Source organism: Lissotriton helveticus, chromosome 9 (genome assembly GCF_964261635.1).
Source record: "Lissotriton helveticus chromosome 9, aLisHel1.1, whole genome shotgun sequence".
Classification (NCBI taxonomy): domain Eukaryota; kingdom Metazoa; phylum Chordata; class Amphibia; order Caudata; family Salamandridae; genus Lissotriton; species Lissotriton helveticus.
Window position 1 is genome coordinate 922,931,652 of NC_136070.1, and position 22,607 is coordinate 922,954,258.

General features: G+C 49.1%; 1 protein-coding gene across 1 annotated transcript in view; it reads left to right on the top strand.

Moving 5' to 3' along the window:
- LOC144782005 (nesprin-2-like) overlaps positions 1 to 22,607 on the top strand; it is a 284,781-nt gene that overhangs the window by 191,335 nt on the left and 70,839 nt on the right. The gene's annotated exons all lie outside the window — the stretch shown is intronic.

Sequence of the window (22,607 nt, forward strand, 5' to 3'; positions counted from 1 at the left end):
GAGGAGAGAGAGGAAGCCGACTCCACGTTCCAACATCCGCACGGAGGCGCTGGAGGGGGGGCAGCAAATTGCGTTTATATCGAAGTGCGGGGTCCAAGGTAATAAAGATCCCCAGATACCTAAAACCCTCCAGCGCCACCGAGATGGGACAGCCACGTGGCAAAAGTGGAGCGTCACCGGAAAGAACATAAATACAGGATTTTGACCAGTTGATATCTAGACCGGAATTTTTATGAAAGGAAGTCAAAACATCAAAAAGGACGATTAACGACTTACGAGGTGACGTAAGGTACAAGAGTATATCGTCTGCGTACAGAGATATCCGATCCTCAAAGTCCGGGGACCATCTAATTCCCCTCAAGGACGGTTCCCACCTCAACCAAGCCGCCAGTGGTTCCAGAGCTAGGGCAAACAAGAGCGGGGACAAAGGACAACCCTGGCGTGTCCCCCTACCAAGAGCAAAGGGGGTCGAGGCCCGCCCATTCACCACCACCCTGGCTAAGGGGTCAGCATAGAGCAATTGCACCCAGCGAATAAAGGCGGGTCCAAAACCGAATTTACTGAGGACCGCCCAAAGATAAGGCCACTCGATCGTGTCAAACGCCATGGTGGCGTCCAAGGACGCCAAGATGGCCGGCTCCCGCAGAGTCCCCGCTCTCGCGAGGACTCCATGCAGTCGCCGAAGGTTAAGTGCCGTGTTTCGGTGCGGTATAAAGCCGGACTGGTCCGGGTGAACCAGATCGCCTATAACAGACACCAGACGATTAGCAAGGACTTTGGCTAGGATCTTAGGTTCAGCATTGATCAGGGAAATAGGTCTAAAGGATTCACAACGGTCACGCGGCTTACCCTCCTTATGGATAACTACTATGGAGGCCAGTCTCTGGTCAGGAGGAAGAAACCCCTCTTCCAGTGACTCCAAGAACATCGATCGGAGATACGGCGCCAGTACATCCGGACAGAGCTTATAAAGTTCAATGGGGAGCCCATTCGGGCCCGAGGCCCGCCCCGAGCGAATCGAGCGGATAGCGGTCGCAATCTCATCCGCAGTGGGCGGAGCTTCCAACAGATCCCTCTCTTGATTAGACAGGCATGGGAGCGAGATATGACGTAGAAGCAAGTGGGAGTCCCGCTCCGGCCGATCGGACACCGAGGAGTACACCCCCCGAAAATAGTCAGCAAAGCGCGTCACGATTCCAGCTGGATCAGTGACATCCACACCATTTTCATCCACCACAACGGGAACTACTCGACTCGCGCATTCTCTCCTATCCAACCAAGCCAGCAATTTCCCAGCCTTATCACCCACATCATACAGCCGCCCCTGCCGTTCACGACCCATCTCTTTCGCAGCATCAGTCACCAGCGCTCTATATTCAAGCTGTTTCAGGTTTAGAAGGTGCAGCTTCTCAGGGGAGACCCCAGAATCCAACTCCCCTTCAAGGGCGGAAATGTCAGACTTAAGACGGACAACCTCCTCCCGCCTACATCTCTTAACATGGCCAATCGATGAGAGGGCCTGGCCTCGAATTACAGTTTTGTACGCTTCCCATAGAGAAACAGAAGAGGTCACTGAACCAACGTTGTCAGTAAAGTAGTGATTGATCGCTGCAAGGAGTTCCTTCCTGATCTTAGGATCGCGGAGGTACCACGGGTTAATCGGGGCGAGACGACCCTCCGAACCCAGATGTGCGTTCACAACCAACCACAACGGGGAATGATCCGAGATACCCCTGGCTAGATGTTTAACCTCCCCTATAAGGGAAGCCTGAGAGGAGGGCATCAGTACATAATCAAGTCTCGAAAGGCTACCGTGGGCCCCAGAGTGGAAGGTATACTGGCGTTGCCCAGGATGATGTAAACGCCAGCAATCAGCCAGCCCCAGCGCCTCCAGGAAGTCCCCCAACCAGGATTGAGATTGTGCAATAACACGGGGAGGGTAACGGTCAAATGTCCCAGACACTACCGAATTAAAATCCCCCCCAACCACCAGCAAACCTTCGGGGACCCCCAGAATCACTCTTCCCAGATGGGCATAAGTCGTAGTTTGGAGGCCCGGAGGTATATAGACCGAAAACATAGTGAGCACCTTCCCCTCCCAGCGCCCAACAATGGCGGCGTACCGCCCTCTATCATCAAGTATAATATCGTCTACAGCGTGAGGGAGGGAGGTCCGAACCATAATACCCACCCCCCTGGAGCCAGAAGTGAAACCTGAGTGTGCAATGAGACGATAGCCACGCCTATTCAGTGCATGGCACGTGTTGCCGGGCAGATGCGTCTCCTGAAGCAAAACCACATCCGGAGACAAGCGTCGCAGCATCTGCAAAACCACCCCCCTCTTAATTCTATCACCCAACCCATTGACGTTCCAACACAGTATACGTAGTCCCCTATCCCCCATCCCACAGGCCACCCCAAGGCCCCCCCCCACCCCCAACGCAACACGTAAATACAGAAGATCATCAGTACAGTGCCTTGAAGAAAACAGAGAAACAAAAATCGTAACCCCTCAACCCCCCAAAACATCATCATACCCCCCACCCCGCACCCCTGCGTAAGACTCAAGAGCCACCCCAACTTGCAGTGTGCCTGTCGCCCTAATATACAACTAATCTACGAAAAGAACCCCAGAGGAGGAAGATTCACCCGACCCCCGCCCACACCCCGTTCTGACAACACAATAGCAAACAATAGTTGCGTAGCATCAAACCACTGCCGAAAGTCAACATGGCGGCCTGGGAGCCGAGTTCGCTCCTCATTCCTGCTCCACCGGGCCGTCCCCCGCACCACCGGAGTGATCAGGACGGTCAAATTGTTCTCGAGGGGGCAGTGAGTCCAGCCAGTCGCTGGCTGCTCCAGGATGACCAAAGAAAAATGTCCTATCATTGTAGACCACACGCAGGCGAGCCGGGAAAAGCATGGCATATTTCATGTCTCTGTCCCGCAGTCTCCTCTTCACCCCCTGAAATCCAAGGCGCTGCTTCTGGACCTGCTGGGTGAAGTCCGGGTAGAAGTTAACCGAAGCATTCTCATAAGCCGTAGGGCCCGATGTGCGGGAAGCCTGGAGGATCACGTCTCTGTCACGAAAGTTAAAGATCCGTGCAATGATGGGCCGCGGGGGAGCTCCAAGCTTAGGCGGGCCACCCGGGATACGGTGGGCCCGTTCTACTGCAAAAAACTTGCTAAGGCCTTTGGGCGCTAAGTGATTCAGGACAAGGTCCTCCACTAGTAGATCCACCGATGACGAGTCCGTCGTCTCCGGTACCCCGACCAGTCAGACGTTGTTCCGTCGAGCGCGGCCTTCAAAATCATCCAGGCGTCGAGAGAGGTAGTCACGGGCGGACCTCAGGTTACCGACTTCAGTCTGTAATTCGGAGACGTCGGTAATAAGGCTAGATGTCTTCAGATCTAGGGATTTGACCTTCTCGTTAGTCTTCGCAAGGTCCGCCCTGATCAGGGTGACATCTATGGCAACTGTGTCCAGCTTATGGGCCAGGGCCTCGTATTGCTGTCCTAGCGTGGCCTTCATCCCATTAATGGCGCCCATGACGTCTTTCAACGACAGATCTCCATCCAACAGGGAGTCGTCCCCAAGGTTGGCAGGGGGTTTGCTCGGTCCACCCAGAGAGCCCTTAGTGAGGGTGTATCGATCCATGACGTTGGACTGCACAGAGCCTCCTCGAGCTGCCGGTCTGGTCTTGCGTCTTTCTCCCTCGGGCTTGGTGGCCTTTTTGGGTCGTGCTCCCCGAGGGGTACTCTGAGACCTAGTGAAAATGGCTACACTCGAAGTGCCCTCAGCAAGTCGGAGAATCGGTAAAGGCCAGCCACCAGTCAAGAAGCAGGGGAAACCAGGACCGCCAACTATTGATTTCTGAACAATGAGTGTACAAAAACGGTAAATTAATCCCATGTTAGCAATTTAGTTCCTGTGTATATTTTACATGTTTTACTTAATCTTGCATTCCCTTAAAGTGCTTGCTATTTCCAGTATGGTGTTGTTCTGTAATTTTTTTTTTTCTTGTACCATATTACTGTTGTATAATGCTTACTTTCAACTGAATCACCGCCAAGAGTATATAACGGCAACGATTGAGAGCTGTGGAGTTGAGGTGGAAGGCACTGTGAGTTTCACACACAGTAAGGTGGTCAGAAAGGTATTCAGAATACATGGCCATCCCAGCCTTGGCCTCTCTGATGAGCGCACAGGGCAATGGTCACTTCTTCCAGTTGCAATTGTGATTCTGTGCAAATGTACGTGAACAGCGATTAACTTGTAAAAGAATGAGTGCCGGTGCCCAGGGCTCTACTTAGTAGCCTGTGGCAGGTGTAATTGAATGTCGGTGCACTGAATACCAAGGCTGTTTAGTCCTAAATCCACCTCAGGCCCCCTTTAATCCACCACCAGACATTACTTACCCCTTTTTCTCACTCCTGCAGGTTCCTGCTTTCTCTTTTTGTGATGGATTTTCTGTTTTTCTCTTCCGTCATCTTTCTGTTTTGTTCGTTTTTCCCTGCCTTGCTCTCGTAAATGTCTGATGCAGAAAAATAAGTGCCAGTCCACAAAGATGAGTGCCGGTGGCCCCCACCAGCAACCACAGGTTCAAATTAAGCACTGTGTGTGAAGGCAGTACACAGTTGTTAACACATTGACAATGTGAAAGTAAAAGAAAATGCAGGTCTTATAGATGAGTGAGTATGTTGGGTGATTGTGGGTGGTGACGTGAAGGAGATGCAAGGAGGTGCATTCAGGAGAGAGTGAAAAGAGAGTGCTAAAGAGGAAAGATGTATAAGATATGCAGATTGAGAGGGTGTGAAGAGAAAAAGGGTGTGCATGTTTAACCAAGTGAAAATAACACAAATGTTTAAGACTCTCTGAAGACCACTACCCTTTCCACAGACCTCACTAATACTTATTTTACATTCTCGTAATTTCAGAATTAAAACATTTGCAATATTAACTATTTACAACAAAGTCATTGTTTTTACTAATTTATCTTAAACAACTAACAGTTCTGGCAAAACCTTGCTGGTTTTAGACGTGTGTCAGTTGCTGTGTTATATATCTGGGTGCAATAACAAAGAGTTCAGAGGGGCACCAAAATAAAGGTCAGGTGGCATGCTATTCAAATCACAGAAATGTAGTTTACGTTTTTAGGCCACACCCTAATTAAATCCGCGATGTCCCATTTAGAGACCCCCCCTACAAATGTCGTCCCACTTAAAGCTCTCCATTGATGGAGAAACATTATATGCTATTAAATCAAACCCTATTGGTTTTTGTACAACATACAACCTGAATACACATATTTCAAGATGCTCTCAACTGTGATAGTGAACAAAAATAGAGGGTCAGTTAAATAAGTTAATTGCCTTGGATCACACATTCGGTCTGCCAGAGCTCGGAATTACACGTCTATATTCTTCAGAGTGTAACCCTTAACTGAACGTACTACATCATAAATTTTCTTAACCACACCCAACCACTTACGTCACTATTCTATGGAGTCCCTCAAGGGCTGGAGGGGCCCGCTATTTCTAACACACATGACACTGCATCTCCACTCTCATTAAATAAAAAGTACACAAAAATACATATATACATCATAACTCTTCAATGAGTCTTCGAGGTACTTGAATCAATCTTCCAGATCTCGTTGTGTGAGGTTGAGGAAACATAGGAGGTATGGAAGAGCATCCGCGGCTGGTACAGGTGACACAGGCACAGGTGCAGTCTTTGGGCTCTCCTGGCTCCTAGTTGGAAGGCTCTCACTTATAAAACATCTGGAGTCAACAAACCTCGAGGGAAGTGTTTAAAATAAGAAGAACCTCTTGCAATGGACTTTCCAGGACTATGAGCAGTCACCATGTGTCCTTCGCTAGTCTGTACCCTCAGTGGGTCAGCATTAAAAGGAGCCTCAGACTTGCATTTTCATTTCTGCCTTGACAATGACTTGGTCTCCTCTTTTGAATACAGTATTTCTAGTACAGCAGCATCTATCCACGTAGGACTTCATTTTGCGATTGTGAGACAAATCAGTAGTGCAAAGTTTATCAGTCAATAGATCTTTTAGTGGTCCAGTGTGGCAATTTGGTATACATGGCTCTTCTAAACATTAAAGTGGCAGGGCTTTCACCGGTGGTAGAATGGGGAGTTGACCTATATGCACGAAGAGTAGAGTGAAGAATTGATTTGAGTGCAAGTCTTACCAGCACAGCATGCTGAACCGTCTTCCTTAGGGTGCTCATAAATCGCTTGACAACATTATTCACCTGAGGCCAGAAAGGAGTGCTTTTCTGATGCTTGACATTTAGGTGAGTGAGGAAATCTTTAAATTCTCGACTATTAAAAGGTGGGTCATTGTCATATTTCAAAATCGAAGGAACACCCAGGTTGCAACAATGCCTTCTAGTCTCTCAATTACCCTTTTGTGAGTGGTTGTTGACAGATCTTCCAGAAGAGGAAAATGGGAATAATCATCAAAACCTACTAGTACATGATGACCCTTGTCAAGAGGTCCAAAGAAATCAATTGCAATGTTCTCCCATGCATGCTTTGAAAAATCAGACATGTTTAACGGATGCAGGGTTGTTTTAGAAGACAAGCAGTTGAACAAATGACAGGCCCTTAATTCCTTCTCAACTCTTTCATCAAGATGAAGGAACCACACTCACCCCCGTAGAGCTTGATTGGTAGCAACAACTCCACAATGTCCCTCATGTGCCTGTTTAACAACTTTTAGGCTCAGACTCTCAGGTATAACAATTCTCGATCCTCGTAATATAATACCTTCTGGGGTAACTGAAAGTTCTTCCTGTTCATTTCTGAATTTCTGGTATTCAATGACATCATGAAGAGGTTGAGTATGTTTTCTCCAAGATTGATGTGCAATAGTATATATATATTTTTTTTAATATTTTTTTTTTATTTTACAACCATGATCGTACACAGCTATTGCCTACAACCCGGAGGCCGGCAGCAGGTAGGTCCCTATCCAGGAACTTCCACTTTTCAAGATACACAGCCTTGTAGCCGACAGCCCGGGGGCCCGGCGGCGAGTCATTGACTTACAGTCCAAACGGCGAACGCAGATATTGCAAGGCTTAGAGTATCAGAACATTCATGTAGGATAGTCTAATGTACCCCCGCGCTATCTCCGGTGTGTTACACCATACTATGTCTACACAGCTGCAAATACCTTGTGTCATGTCGATCGATTTAAACAAACAAACTCCCAACAACCCCCCACCCCTTCTCCTATGCACACATCTGGCCTACTCCCCAGGCTGCTAAGACTGTATACGCCCTTCTTGTTGAGTAGCTCTCCCTCCCTTCATACATCCAGCAGCTCAACTAGTAGTCATTTCGAGTATGGGAATCTGTAGTGTTGCGTGACCCCGCATGCCTATTCGGGGAAGGCCCCGGAGGGTTGACGTGTGATTATATACTGTCAGCGCGTGTCCCCCCTTTCGGCGTCCTATCAACGTCCTGCCTCTAACAACTCGCCTACGTGCACGTTATTATGTTCCTCCACTTATTCTTCCTCTGTGGGTGTACTAGTGACTGGCCTTGCGTCCTCCTCACCCATCGACTCAGCCGCATCTCCCACTGTATCTCTAGTTCGAAGGTGCTTTTGGTACAGACCCCAGAAGTTTTTCGGCCGGCTCGTGGGGGGCAGCACTTTGCTGTAATGTTTCCGACTGCGTGCAGCAGTACAGCATATCATGCTCCCATCGCTTTGTTATCGGCAGCGGGCCTCTCATCCAGCAGAGTGCAACCACTCGCCTTGCTATTAACAGTCCCATGTCTGCCAGTCGTCTCACTGCCTTTGGCAGCCCACACGAGTGACCCAGTAGTGCCAGTGCCGGATCAGGAGTCAGTTCGAGCTCCAGTATTTCGCTCAGTTTCGAGAATATGCTAAACACAGAATCTTTGTACGCCCGGGCACAGCCACGCAAGGTGCATGAAGTCCGCTGTAGGCTCGTGACAGCGATCGCATTCAGAGGACTGTCGTAGGCCATATCGCAGAAGCCTCTCCGGGGTGTAATACACTCTCTGTAAGTACTTAAAATGTATCAGCCTGTACCTGCCATTCAGCGATAGTGTCTTAGTATCTATTGTTATCTGCAGATCCCTCTGCCAGGCTATTCTAGCTGCTGAGAGTTGTTGCTGTCTATGCAACATAGCCATCCTATACAGAGACGTGATTATTTCCGGGGGGTGCTCGTTTTGATCACATGTGTGAGTTCCCTTATCTCTGGCGGTTCCACCGTGTCCGGGCCAAGAAGCTCCAGAAGTGCGCTACGCGCCCTATGAAATTGGAATCTGGTCAACAGCGGTATCGAATCAGGGTCAGTTACCACGCTGTCCCATGTTTTCACTTTGCCCTCCACAAACAAGTCGCCCGCTCTAACAATGCCCACCTTATGTAGTGCATGTGTGACTCCGCGTTCCGCAAGCAGCGGTAGCCATAGCATCCATTCAATGGGCATGTCAGGGGAATATAATAAAACACAATCCTGCGCGCGTAAGAGGTGGTGCCATGCATGGTTCGTTGCAGTGAGGGAATCTAAAATGCCCGTCCTGCGGTCCATCGGTCTGGATACCATAGCGGGAAGCGGGAGAGGGTCTGCAAAGAGGCGTTCCATGCGTATATGCGGAATCATTGAGTCACCGTGATTCCACGTGTGCAGGTGGGCAGCTTGAGCAACCCTGTAATACAACTCCAGGTCAGGCGCGCCCAGTCCACCCATCTCATATGGAAGCATGAGGGTGGACCATTTCACTCTAGGTTGTTTGTCCCCCCCCATGCCAGTCTGAGTAGAAGTTGAGTGAAAGTTTTGAAGAAAGCTTTGGATAGGACCATGGGAATGGCGCTAAACAGAAATAAAAATCTAGGCAGCACTACCATTTTCATGATGGCTATGCGCCCCATAAGGGATAACGGTAATTTGGACCATTTCTCCACCTCGTCCTCCAGTCTACTGCAAGCCACTCCATAGTTTTCTCTCAGGAGAATATCGGGATCTGTATGGAGTTGTATCCCCAGGTACCGCACAGACTCTTGTGTCCATTGCTACGGGTATTCCATATCAAACTGTAATGTTGCCGGAGTCAGGGGAAAGGCAACCGACTTCGCCCAGTTGATTTTCAGGCCCGAAAGCGCCCCAAAGCGCACTACCTCTCTGAGCACTGATGTTAGATTAACCTCTGGGTCACGCACGTCGGATCTGTGCTCCCCAGTACCAGCGGAGTACAGATCCGAATAGTAATCCTGAACTCCTGCGCGATCTCAACCTCATCCGTGGCTATTCCTCCCGTAGAAGTTGTCAGCTCAGTAATCTGAGTCTGCCCTCTGGATCCTTTCAGTATCCTAGCTAGAAGTGAACTCGGTCGTTCCCCCTCGCCATATGTCCGTGCTGTCGCGTATTTCCCCATGTGTTGTACTTCTTTATCAGCCTCTTCGTTATACTCTGCCACTAGTCTTTTGATGTCCTCTTCAATCACAGAGGTAGGACTCGCCTGTTGTCTTCTTTCAAGTTCAGCTAGCTGTTTTTCTAAGTGTTGCATCCTCTGGCGAATGGCTTTGAGGACGCTCGAGTGTTTTGACATTGCCACCCCTCTAATAAAGACCTTAAATACCTCCCAGACTGTTTGGAAGCTATCGACCGAGCCTATATTGGTCTCAAAGAAGACATCAATCTCCTCTGCAAGTTCTCCTCGGAAGTGTTCGTCCAGCAGCGAGTATGGAGGAAAAGGTCACGTAAATGGCGGGATTTTCTTAACTGGCGTCTCTAGCACCAGTAGTAGTGGCGAGTGGTCTGAAAGGGTACGTGGGAGAATCGTGCAAGCCTTGATACGGCCCAACATCGGGGAAGACGCAAGCCAGTAGTCAATTCTGGTGTGTATATTGTGGTATGCTGAGTAGTGTGTGTACCCACCCTGTTCTGCGTGTCTGTGTCTCCATACATCCTCTAAGCCCATAGCTAGAATCTCCGTCTGCAACGCTAGTGCTGCAGCTGAGGGTTTGCGTGGTGGGCCTGCTGATCTATCTAACATCGGATTCAGCACCAGGTTAAGGTCACCTCCCCAAATCATCTGTGTCATCGGGTAAGTGCGGGAAAGTTGAGCTAGGTTGTTATCAAAGGACGGTGAGTCATAATTGGGGCCGTAAACATTAACAACGATTAGGTTGTGTCCCCTCCCGGTGCATCTTGATAGCACAAAGCGATCTTCAGGGTCTGCCTGTAGCAGTGATAGTCTTAGCTTCGATCTAGGGTTAACCCACGTAAGGACCCCCCTGGAATGTGTTGTAAACCCAGCAGCTGTGGTGTTACTCGATAGGTTCCTGCTGAGGAACACTCTGCTCGTGAGTGGCAGGTGTGTTTCCTGTAAGAGCGCCAAATCTACCTTTTGGCGCCGCAAATAACTAAAGACCTTCCTAAGCTTACGGTGGTCATTTAATCCCCGTACATTCCACGTGAGGGCCCTGAGCACCTGTGTCTCTGATGACGTTGGTCCTTGACTCATATCAGTCATCTCTGCAAGGTACCCGTCGATCTAAGGGAAAGTCCCGTCTCCAACCTCCTGAGGACAGCGTGTGCATGCAGCGTCCCGGAACTACCCCCCCCAACTCCTATGCAGGAAAACAGAAACGCAATTAAACCGCTCCTCCCACAGCCCACAGCAGACCTTCCCCAACCTGGCCTTGCAGCACCCCGTCCCTCCCCACCCACCCCAACCTAGAATCCCCAGCGTGGACAGTGAGAACTTCTGTGAGCATTGCGCGCGGGGGCCAAGGTCGCCTGACAGTACAGATACTATTGGTGTAACCATGGCATTTTAACAAGCCCCTGCCCTGCTACCGCCATGCCCCGCAGCATTCTACGTTAGAGCGACAGTACCTCATGAAATCATCTTGTCTGTGCAAGTAGCACAGTACCCAGTCCCCCCCCCCCCCCCCCCGAAGCACCCCCCATAACATCAAACAATCGCTGAATGCCTGACCGTGATTAATCAATCTTCCCAGTGTGGTGACCTCGATACCTGGGTCTCCCTCACCTCCCCCGGGCCCCCGCTCCATGAACAGTGCAGCATTGCAACAATCAACAATCTCAGTCTTTGCCGGCAGTGGTCCCGATCTAGACTCTCAAAAAGGCAGCATCACACGGTGTCGACCAGACACACTGGCTATTCTTACCACACTGTTCATATTTCATGGTCAGTCCTGATCCTCCAGATGACTGCTGCCTTCACCATCTTCCTGTATCACAGTGTTGTCGTTGGGTCGTTCCCGAGACCAGCGTTTCAGCGCCTGATGGAGAGCCTGCGGGTCAGTGAATATGTGCGAATGGCCTTGTCGGTTCACACGCAGTTTGGCCGGATACAGCATTGCATAGTCCAGTCCCAGTTCTCGGAGTCGTTGCTTATGAGGGAGAAAGTGTTTACGTGCCTCTTGTACCTTGGCCGTAAAATCTGGGTACAGAGAAATCGCCGAACCTTCGTATTGGAGTGAAGTTTTAGCCCTGGCCAGTTTGAGGGCAGTATCTCTGTCCCGATAGTTCAATAGTTTGGCAATGATGGGGCGGGGCGGAGCCCCAGGTCGCGGTTTCGGGCCCAACGAGCGATGCGCCCTTTCAACCACAAACATCGTCAAGAACACCCCTTCCCCCAGGAGCGTGGTGAGGAGCTTCTCCACAAAGAGCTACATAGTGCCTGTTTGTGTGGTTTCCGGCAAGCCCGTGATACGCAGGTTGCAGCGACGGGAGCGGGCTTCTAAATCTTCAGTGTTGTCTTGCAGCATCTGCATTATCTTCTCCAGCTTCTTGTTACCCGTGTCTAACTCCGTCTGTGCTTCTTCAACTTCCGTCATCCTCCTCTCCGCCATGTCGTGCCTCTCAGCGTGTTTGTCCAGGCGTTCCGCCATGCGGTCCATCCTGTACGTGAGTGCATCTATCTTGGAGCCCAGCGAGGAGATGCTAGTCTGCAGACCCTTTTCCATGGACACCAGCATAATCTTGATGTCTAACCCTGCTGCTTGATCGTCGTCCATTCTAGTAGATGCCCTTTCCTCCGCGGGAGCTCCCTGCGACTGCGATCTCCTCTGCGCAAAGGGCAGTTTGCTCTGCGTTTTGTCGCCTTTCACCATCTTGGGTAGTCGTAGTTAGCCCAAAACTGTTGTAACCGCTCCAATTTGGCACTAGAAGATGACGCCAGACTCCAAGCACTATGCCTGCCACCTTATCAGTTCTGAAGTGCCAGTTCAAGGGCGTTCAATTAATTTGGCCGCTCCACGTCTCCACCGGTGAATATCAGCGTCTGAGTGCTCGCGCTGCGCCACAAGGCGCTTTCCGCGGCGGTCAGATCGATCCTCCCCTCTAGTGCTCTGCAGGGTCTGAGCTCTGTGCTCCCCTGTGCTGGAAGGGCGCCCCAGGGCCGCGTCGACCTCGCTGTTCCCACTGCTTCAGGAAGACGTCGAGTTGTGCCAAGAAAGAAATGCTAGGCCGTCATCATTCCGTCCCGCAGGAGGGGAAGGGGCCTGATCCACCCCCGGCCAGCGTCAAGGGTCGGAAAACAGCCCTCCTATCACCGGCAGGCCACAACCCTTTTGGGAGTACTATATTTCCCCAGCCTCCTCCGCCGTTTGTGGGTCTAGGCCCAGCTTCACGCCGTTAAGAAGGGGAAGCGGCGTGAATGAGCCACAGCCTCCATGAAGATATTCCTGCGGCCCCGGGCCGCGTCGCCGACTGCTGCTGTGCCCCCCGAAAGTCCAGGACCGGCGCGCAGTCTCCCGCCCTCCGTCTCCGGGCCCGCGTCTGATAGCACTCCCTCCTCGGGGCTCCAGTAGTGCAGGGACCGGGCTCTGGGGGCTCCGGATCCAAAGGGGGGGGTGTGCCAGGAAGGGGGGAGCAGTCCGCTCTAATATAAGATCCCCCCTTCTCACCTGGCAGTCAGGTCGCAAAGTTCTCCTCAGCGACGCTGGACCTCCCCGCTGGGCACCGAGACATCCCCGCCCCCCACAGCCGCACGTCGCCGCACGCTCCTCTGCTGGTCTCCTTACTGTGGCTCGCTGCTTCCCGGCCCTCCAGCGCGAGGACCGCCTCGCCGATTCCCACGGTACTGGGTCGCCGAGGCTCCGAGAAAAGGTCAGCGCCAGTCGCCCCTGTGGATATCTGCACCGGGGGAGGCAAAGGGCACACAATCTGGTGGCTCTAATGTAGGATAGTGGCAGGATAATTCGTTAAGCACGGCGGAGCTGTGGGCTCAGGCGGCCACTGAGGTTGCCGGCAAGCTCCGCCCCCGATTTGCAATAGTATTATCAAATCTCTGTCAATGCTTGTTGCAGCAATGATTTGTTTCAGTGATATGGCAGCAGGGGTACTGGACTTATTTGAAGAAGTAGTTAATATAAGCATCAGCCGCTTTAGATGTGATGCCATGGCACTGCATTAGTACACGTGAGAAGTAGTCAGCAGGATTTTGATTGTTTCCTGTATGAGTTACAGTCCTGCACTGTTGTACTCATACTCCTGCAGTAGCAACCCCCACCTCCAATGCAACAGGGCTTCTTGGCTTTAGGATTGTCGAAAATGGTGAGTACTGATTGCTGGTCGGTGACACCGTGAAGTGCTTTCCATACAGGAACACATGAAAATGCTCATAAGCCCACACCACATTGAAGCTTTCATTTTCAGGTTGTGAATAAGCACTTTCCATCTGTGACAAACTCCGGCAAGCATAAGCCACAATGTGTCTTGGTGCATTAGGATGTCCATCAGCGGTGGCTCCACTGCAATGGCGGAGAAGCGTCGCCCCACTGCCTGGCTCAGAGCCACCAAATGTAAAACAAAACGATGTTCTTGCATCGTTTTATTTTGCATTTGCCAGCTGTTAGCCGGTACTGTTGGGAGGGGCGGGCCAAGGCATGGGAGGGGGAGGAGGAGTGCTATGCGCACTCCACTCCCTAATTGCTCGTGTGTGTTTGCCGGCTTCTCAGGCTGACTAAAACACACATGTTCACTGAAGTTTTCTCCAGCCCAGCTGCATTGAGCAGCCAGGCTGGGGAAACCTCACAGACTCCCTGGCCTGAGCGGAGAGTCTTTCTAGCCCACTCAGGCCAATCCATGTGCAAGGAAGTAAAAACAAAAAGGTTTTTCTACCCCCCATCCCTCCCCCCGCATGCGACCCCTTTAATGTACCCTACACCGTCTACCACCCTTTGTTTATGGCAACCGCCACTGATGTTCATAGTGCTGGGCAAGCATGGCACTTAACCCCTCTGGGGTGGCATCAACAACAAACTTCGTTTGCAATTTTGAATCAAAGTATGCCATTTTAGTGGCATTGTCAATTGCATGTTTGATTTTCTTGAAGCTTCATTTTTGTTCACATTCACAAGACTCTCTTAATGAAATATTTTGTTTTGTTAAGTCACTCAATGGGGCACTTACAGTGGCAAAGTCACAGAAATACCTTGAACAGTAACTGGCCTTACAAAGGAAGAATCATAGCATAGTTACATCTTGTGGGGAAGAAGTAGATGACAGAGCCTGTACTTTATTTAGATCTGGCGTAATTCCCCCATCAGTAAAGATATGACCAAAGAACTTGAGCTTTATTTTATTAAACTCACACTTTGCTGCATTTCAAGTGAGACCTGCAGCCACAAGTGCACGACACACTTGTGTCAGAGCTTTATCATGTTCCTTTCGTGTGGCCCCAAAATTCAATATGTCATCAATGTAATTGAAAGTATTTGTGAGTGGCTGTATTATGCGACAAATGACATCCTGAAAGAGTTCTGCAGCTGATGAAACTCCGAAACATAGTATTTTATATCCTTATGAACCAATATGAGTTGAAAAGGTGGTAATGTACCTGCAATTTTTTTCAGTTCGAATTGGTGATACCCTTTGTTCAAATCAAGGCAGGAAAAATCTTTGGCTCCATTCAGCTGCGTAATCATGTCAGCATTATACGGACCCATATGTCATTCTCTTTCAATCACCTTGTTAGCTTGGCACATAACAATGCAGATGCGTATGGATCCTCCACTATCCTTCTAAGGCACTACCACCATAGGGGACACCCATGGCCTCGGACCAGTGGATTGCACCATTATGTCATGCTTTAATAGCATCTCAAGTTCATTCTCAATGGCCTCTTGTAAATGAAACGCAATTTGGCGATGTCGATAAGCAACAGGACAGATGTCCTCATTTATTTGAAGTTGCACTTTCATTGTCTTAAGTCTCCCTAGTTCATGAAACAAGGATGGAAACTTATACACTATCTCATGAAAGGCATTGATTGATTGACTGAAATTGTACTTTACAGTAATCAGTCCTGTGTCAGCAGTAGTGCTGAAACTAAGTAAACATGCTTTTGATGAAGCGCTTGACAAGACATGAATTGGTGCTTGGACTTTCATCTTTTTATGCTTCACAGTTGCTATAAATGAACCTTTGCTTTTCCGTGGTATCAAAGCAGGCCATGTATACTCTTTGGTTTTCGACAGAGTTAAACGGGGCACTGTAGACAGTTCATTGTACTTTTCCGCAGACATTGTTTATCAACTCACCACTGTCTATGATAAAAGGTATGGAGCACCCATTCACCTTCAGTGTGAATGTGGGGCAGGGTCCAGAAGAATCTCGCTTCAACCAACATTCTTCCTTGCAGGAATCTAATCCTACATGTTCACCCTCGCCAGTGGTCAACGTTGACAACACCCATCTTCCTCACTGTTGCTTGACAATGATGGTGATGAACTTTTATACGAGGAATTTTATGACAATCAACTGCTGCTTGGCTTTGTGGGTGTGGTGGGAACGTCTCGGGAACTATTTGTCATCTATTTTGTTTTCTCAATGTGATGCACTTGATCTGTCCTTTGCTTTGCAAACCATTACAGAATGGTTCCCTTTTCCGCAGACTTTGCATATCAGTCAATGGCGGGACATTTCCCTTCATGTGGAAAGGAAAATGCACATTGAAAACACAACTTCTTTTGCTCAGTGTTAGAAATGGGATTTCTGGTTGGCTAAGGATTGCGCCAAAGCCAGGCAGAAACCACCACTCTAGTCAGGGCAATGGAGTTACACGCCAAAGATAACCCCTGATCACCCCCTTGGTAGCTTGACACGAGCAGTCAGGCTTATCCCGGAGGCAATGTGTAAAGCATTTGCACACGCACATAGCAACAACATCCGAGGCAAACTACAAAAGGAACTCCACACATGGTTATATAAAAATAGCCTTTGCATTCTCATAACACATTAGAATAGTAAATACATAACATACACTGTGCCAACAGGCACGGGCAATATTCACAAGGAATTATTTACACATGACAGGGCCACGTGGGCCACTGTCAGGATCAGCACTTAGCAGAAATTGGTAAAAGTAAGATAGATCATAAACATACCACCAGTAACCACTGGTAATCACTGTACTCCACCTCAACCTGTATCATAAATTACCTTATGCACAGTCACATCAGGTGCAAATTACATTCTGCGCCAACCTCACCAGCGTAAACACATTATGCAATCTCCTCAATAGTCTAAACACATTAGACCCTACCTCCTAAATAAAAATTACACTATGGGCGTAAATCACACAGGGAAGTATAATCTCCCTAGCACAAACCAAGACAGGTAAAACAACCTCATAGCCATAAACCATATTTTAGAGGTATCAAAATAGGGTGCGCAAAACATACTATACACAATACATTTCCTAGCACCCCAAAAATCATTAGTACATAAATCACATGAGGGCCTGGTGCCCTACAAATGTAACAATCCCCCTGGATAACTGCCAATCTCAAATAGGGGGCTCAAATGCCCTATGTCCACAAAGTCAGGGCTGCTGCCTAAGCAGCGAAGGTCAAGGGTGTGCCACTGCGCAAACCTAAGCGTTGCAGCTGTCCACTACTTGCTGGGCAGCTGAGGACAATAACATGGGGCCTAAACGCTGCAGCTGGCACTAAGTGCTGCGCAGCTGTGGAGGCCAATGTAGGGCGAAGGAGTGCGCCTCACTCCTAGCTTCACAAAGAACATGTCCCTCTGAAAGAAAATGTTCTAAACGGTGCAGCTGCCCACTACTTGCTGGGCAGCTGGGAAAGTCACAAATGTGTCATGGGTTCTCACTGGCCCTTCGGAATAAACTGCACCAAAGGTTGGAGCCCTCTAAGCTCTGGCAATCCACTATGCACAGCATTGGAGCCCTCAGGCTCTAGGAATAGTGGGGCCAACCGGTGGAGCTATTTGGCTCTAAAAGATCAACATGTCCCCTGGAGCATACTGGCTCCCAAAGTAACTTTGCGCCCAAACACTGCGACATTTTACAGGGGGGAGACCCGGGCCTCTCTGGCCCCTCATGGGCTCTTTGAAACGATTACTGCCCCCATTGTTGGAGCCACGTCAGCTCTGAACCAACAAATGCCCTAAGGGAGAGGACTGGCGCTAAAAAATAACCCTGTTCCCATGGAGCCACACGGGCTCTGGTATACTCCTGGTACACGGGGAGCAGCCCACTGCTATACGGGGCTGCTCAGGCTCGTGCCTTCAACAGGCACCATCACAATGGAGAGGCCCAACTTACCGGTCTCTCCCGGTGGCTGCGATCTCCTGCTCTGCCCGGTCAGCACGGGGGGAGCTTCTCTCTTCTCGATGCGGCCTCCGGGGCTCCCCTCGCTCATGGGAGCCCCGCACCATGATGCCTCGCACCAGGATGGGGCGCATTAGGTGCCTCTTCACCCGGTCCCCTTTCTCGGGACCGGGACTTTGGAAAACAGAGCCCGCGAGGCTCTGCGTGGCTTCTCCCCGGCGGGGAGAGAAGCGGAAGTGGAGCCCGCGAGGCTCCGGCTTGCGTCGTCGGCCCCGCCCACAATCAGGCGGCTGGCCGGACATCTACTTCCGGTGCTTCTCCCGGGCTGCGGCGGTGAAGCTAGGGGGACAATGAGGGGTAGGCTCCCTCTTCAGAAAAACTACAAAGCGGGGTGGGCACCCGCGAGCGCAAATCACGGCCAAGTCGGGGGGTGGGCAACCGCTGGGCTCCATTAAATAAACATGGCAAGCAACATGGCAAGAAGCAGGGTAGGCACCTGCGCACCATAACAATCCCATAAGCAGGGTGGCACCCGCAAGGCACAAGGAGGAGGGGGGAATCCCTACGAGGGGGATTCCCTCTGTACGGGCTACAGCGCCGCGCTGCTCAGTCCCCAGGCTCTCCCTCGCTGGGGGAAGTTTCACAAGCAGAATAAAGCGCTCCTCAGGTGCTGGAAGGCAGTAGCAAGCCTTGGCTAAAGCAAAAAAAGAAAGAGCAACAGGTCCAAAGGTTCAGGAAGTTCTCCAGGTATCCAGGGGCAGGGCAGGGCCCAGGGAGGCAAGCTTTCCCCTGGGCTCCAGCAGCAGCACGCCCCTGGTAGTTTCAAGTTGAAAACAAGAACAAAATCATGGTGTCACAGCCCCTCTTTTATACCACATTTTCTTTTGTCTAACGGGTGCAGGCAATGGGAGAACCAGCTACAACTGGTTCAGGGTAACTCCTGAGCACTTTGTTTTGCTCAGCCCCTATCTCCCTTTCACTGGACAGGCTAGGGACATCAGACGCACCACAGGGGGTGGAGCCAGCATTGTGGAGGAAAGGCCCAGCCCTATTCAGGTCCCAGGTGCAACTCCTCCCTCCCATCTACATGCAGATCTCCCTATTCACCACCGGGCAGACTCACCCTGGCTCCTGGAGCCAAGCACACCAGCCAGCCCCTGTCACTCACAAGCCAGGCAGGCAAGTCACATCACACTGCACACAGAAATGCAAACTCCTAAGAGTGGCACTTCTCCACTAGTCATAGTAAATCTGCGCACACCATCGCGCAGCATTTAATCTCACGAGTTCGCACATATCAAACTCGCCCCTGAACTCCCCACATATCAGGAACTACCATGGACACACATATCCCCATGCATTCCTATGGTAGGGCAGGCCAGTCTCACCACACATACCCAGAGAGCGCACGCACTTTACACTGGACCACAGTGAAAAAGTGTGCAGAGGTCTAAAATCACCAACACCAGGTTACAGAACCAGGCTAGGAGAACGCAAAAAGTTTCAGGGTGAACCTGCCAAAAGGGTCAAGTCCAACACTCAGGAAAAATTACTTTGTAGCCATCTACCTTGTATTTCGGCTTACTTTTGACACTCAGCGCTGGTTCATTTTGGGCTTTTCCAGCTTCTGTGCTGGGCTTTTTTGTGTCAGCTCTTTCTTCCGCACTAGCAGCCATGAGTACTCGCTCCAAGCTTCAACCATCTATTACCCTGAGACATATGGCCTCTTCATTGTTGAACTCATTGAACTTGGAATGCTTGATTAGCAAATCAAGTCTTTCTATAAATTCATCCATCATTTCATCATCTTTCTGTCTTTCTTGAAAATGTACCTTTCATAGTCGACATTTGGCATTGGATTAAATTTGGTGTTAAACGCCTCTTTGATTTGATGGTACGTATTTTCATCACTGTGTGGTATTTTCTTTATCACTTCTTTTACTCTTTCCCCGACCAAATTTTTTGAATATTTTCTGATCTTTTTGGCACTTGCTTCTTACAGTTCATCAATGAAATCATTGAAGGATTCGATCCATCTGTCACCAATATTCTGATTGTTGGCAGTATCGAAGAGAGACGTGGTTTTAGGAATGCGGAGACATCATAACCTGTGAAACATTCTGCTGTCTGGAGCGTCTGCTGCCCACACAGACCGGCACCTTCATTAAGCACTAGCCATGTGATAACGTTTGGGTCGTAGTGCCTGCTCTCTGGTTGTGAGCCACCGCCTTCTTCTATGGCGATGATTAGCAGCTTTGTTTCTTTACAGAATGGTCCCCAATCTCACCTCTTTTCACTGTACCTGGTTTCTACTGCCTTTAGCATTTCTTTTCGTCAAATATTTTTCCGCTTTTAGCTCTTCCTTGCACTCGGCTATCAAAGCCTTTAGCGCTTCTCTGTGCCTGGTTGTTGCTGCCTTTAGTGTTGTCCTTCTGTATGAATGATGGCTCTGTGTTAGGCTGTGGCGCAGGAACTCTTGTCTCGACTTTACCAACAAATTCTAGTCGACGACATACAAACGTGTTGTAAAGCCTTCACTTTCATCACAGGCCTTGCACTGGCTTGGCTTTGAATCCAAATACGCCAACCGTCAATTTTTTCACTGCGACTGAGGTACACATGGCACACACAAGCAGTTTCCTGGACCACAACAAACTCTCTGGGAGAGGGCTTTTGGTTCTTCGGGTTGCAGGGTTTTTGGAATCCCCTATCTTGTCACCTGTTGTAGCATCCTCCCCAGCCCGGCTACATGTAAATAATCACGCCACACAGGGAGCTCAGTATTATAAGACTTTATTCTTAAGAGTGTAACCGTAAACTGAACGTACTACGTCATTAATTTTCTCAACCACACCCAATCACTCACATATCTATTCTACGGTGTCCGCCAGGGACCAGAGGGGTCCCGCTATCTCTAATACACATGACTCTGTGTGTGATGCTGCTACATGGTCAAACAGGAAAGCCGGGATTTAGTCCAGTTTTTCCAGTTCTGCAATTTGCAATTCAGCCACTAGATGTTATCTCTTTCTGAAATTAAAGGTTCATTAATGCTTTTACCTGAAGGGTGAGATTAGAGCGTGGTTGACAGGCAGAATCAACATTTTATTTCTGGCAGTTTTACAAAGGGCGAACCTCGCCCAAGGATAAAACAATACTTCACAACAGACACAGATGATGTTACATGTTTTTTTCAGACTGTTAATGTCCTGGGCAGAGGTTCAGCAGCTAAGAACCAATCAAAATGCAGCATTCTGGGAGTGTACTGCCATCTGATTTACAAATACAAGCAATCCTATATAGCTTGTATTTTGTGTGTTATGTCTAGGTAGGGAAAGATTTTTATAGTGATGATGCAAGAACCCTCTTAAAAATGTAAACTATCTATGGACCTACAAACAAGCCTGTTAAATAACACCACTGCTTTCGATTTCCAAAGATGGTGAACAATTTCCTTGTTATTGCTGGCAATTGTGCTGTATTGTTTCTAGTTGTGCTCTTACAATCTTGATTTCTACCTTCAATAAGTTTGACTTTAGAAATTGCTTACCCTCCAAGTTTTTACCATTACGAAAGAAATGGCATGGATAAGATTCGTCTGATCATTTCCAAATGCCTTTTTCTACCAGATTATTTGTGTGTCATTGTCTAATAGACAAACTGACACCTATACGAATGATGTGTTGCGCTGAAGCCTTCAATTAAATGTTAAAGAGTGCTCAAGGAAGTGCAGAGCCCTGTGGGTTTCCTCATGCCAACAATTGTGAGGAGCTTGAATCACTGGCACATTTACACAAAACATTCACCTATGAAGAAGAATGTAATCCACTTAAGGGGGTGTCCATTATTGATGCCTACTGTAGTTCTCCCATTTCCACCCTCTTTTGAGGTAATAGATCCTGTTCAAGTTAAGTGGTCTGACCTCTTTGGAAATGGGAGCTGCTATTAACTGGTACAGCTAAGAGTTTTGTGTCGGGCTCTACACAAGGTATTAATGTGGGTGCACACAAAGAGGGGGAGGGAAAATTGAAGTTGAGAATATATGCAGATTAACAAGACCATATGTGTCATTTATAAATCTGGAACGGTCTAGCTTGCAAAACATTTCTTCACCATCTTTGCAAAGGAATCAACTTGAGTGAAGATGGGAAACCTGCTTGGATCAGCAGTTTTGCCCATGGATGCAGGTGGTGGGCACCATCACACATTTTGGTTGCTGGGACTTATTTTTCATTATCAGTCCTGAACCCAACGAAAGCAAGAGGAAGGCAGCAAAGGGAGATACAAGGAGGAAGAGAACAACATAAAAATAGTGGCAAAGGGAGAATTCATGGATGAAAAAGACCCTGCAAGAATGAGACAAGGCGGCATGAAGTGTAGGCTGCAGGAAGGAGGAGGCATAAGGTGGAATCAAGACTAGTCAGTCTAGGTATTTGGCAACAGGGACACTTGGCATCCCCGCTGTTCGTCAGTGCCAGCAGTGAGCTTCGGCAGTAATTTATTTTGGGCTGCCAAAACTTCTTCCTCCACCCTGTTTGTAACCACGCAATACCTTATTGCCTAAACTAATGTCCCTGCTTCCAAACTCACCCTGACGCACTTAAGTGCCAAGTCTGGGAACCTCAAACCAAACACAACAATGAAGCGGCTTTACTCCTTTAGTCTCATTTGTAAAACCTATTGCCAGCAATTGGAAGCTACTTCAAGGTTGAATGGCTGCAAAAAACATAACATGAAATAACTAGAAACTCCAAAGAGGACATTGATTTGTGAGCTGGTTTCCTTCCATGAAGGTCGCGATCACCTGTGTTATGTGAAGCCTGTGAAGGCTGTTGACTCTCTTTCACTGAACAATTGTACAATGGCTTCAATTTAACAATGCACCCAGCCTAAAGACATGGTTATAGACAAGTAAGGAAAAGAGCAAAGCTTCTATCTTTAAAAGTCTTACTGTTAGTATAGGAAAACACGATAGTCCAGATTGTTAAATCAT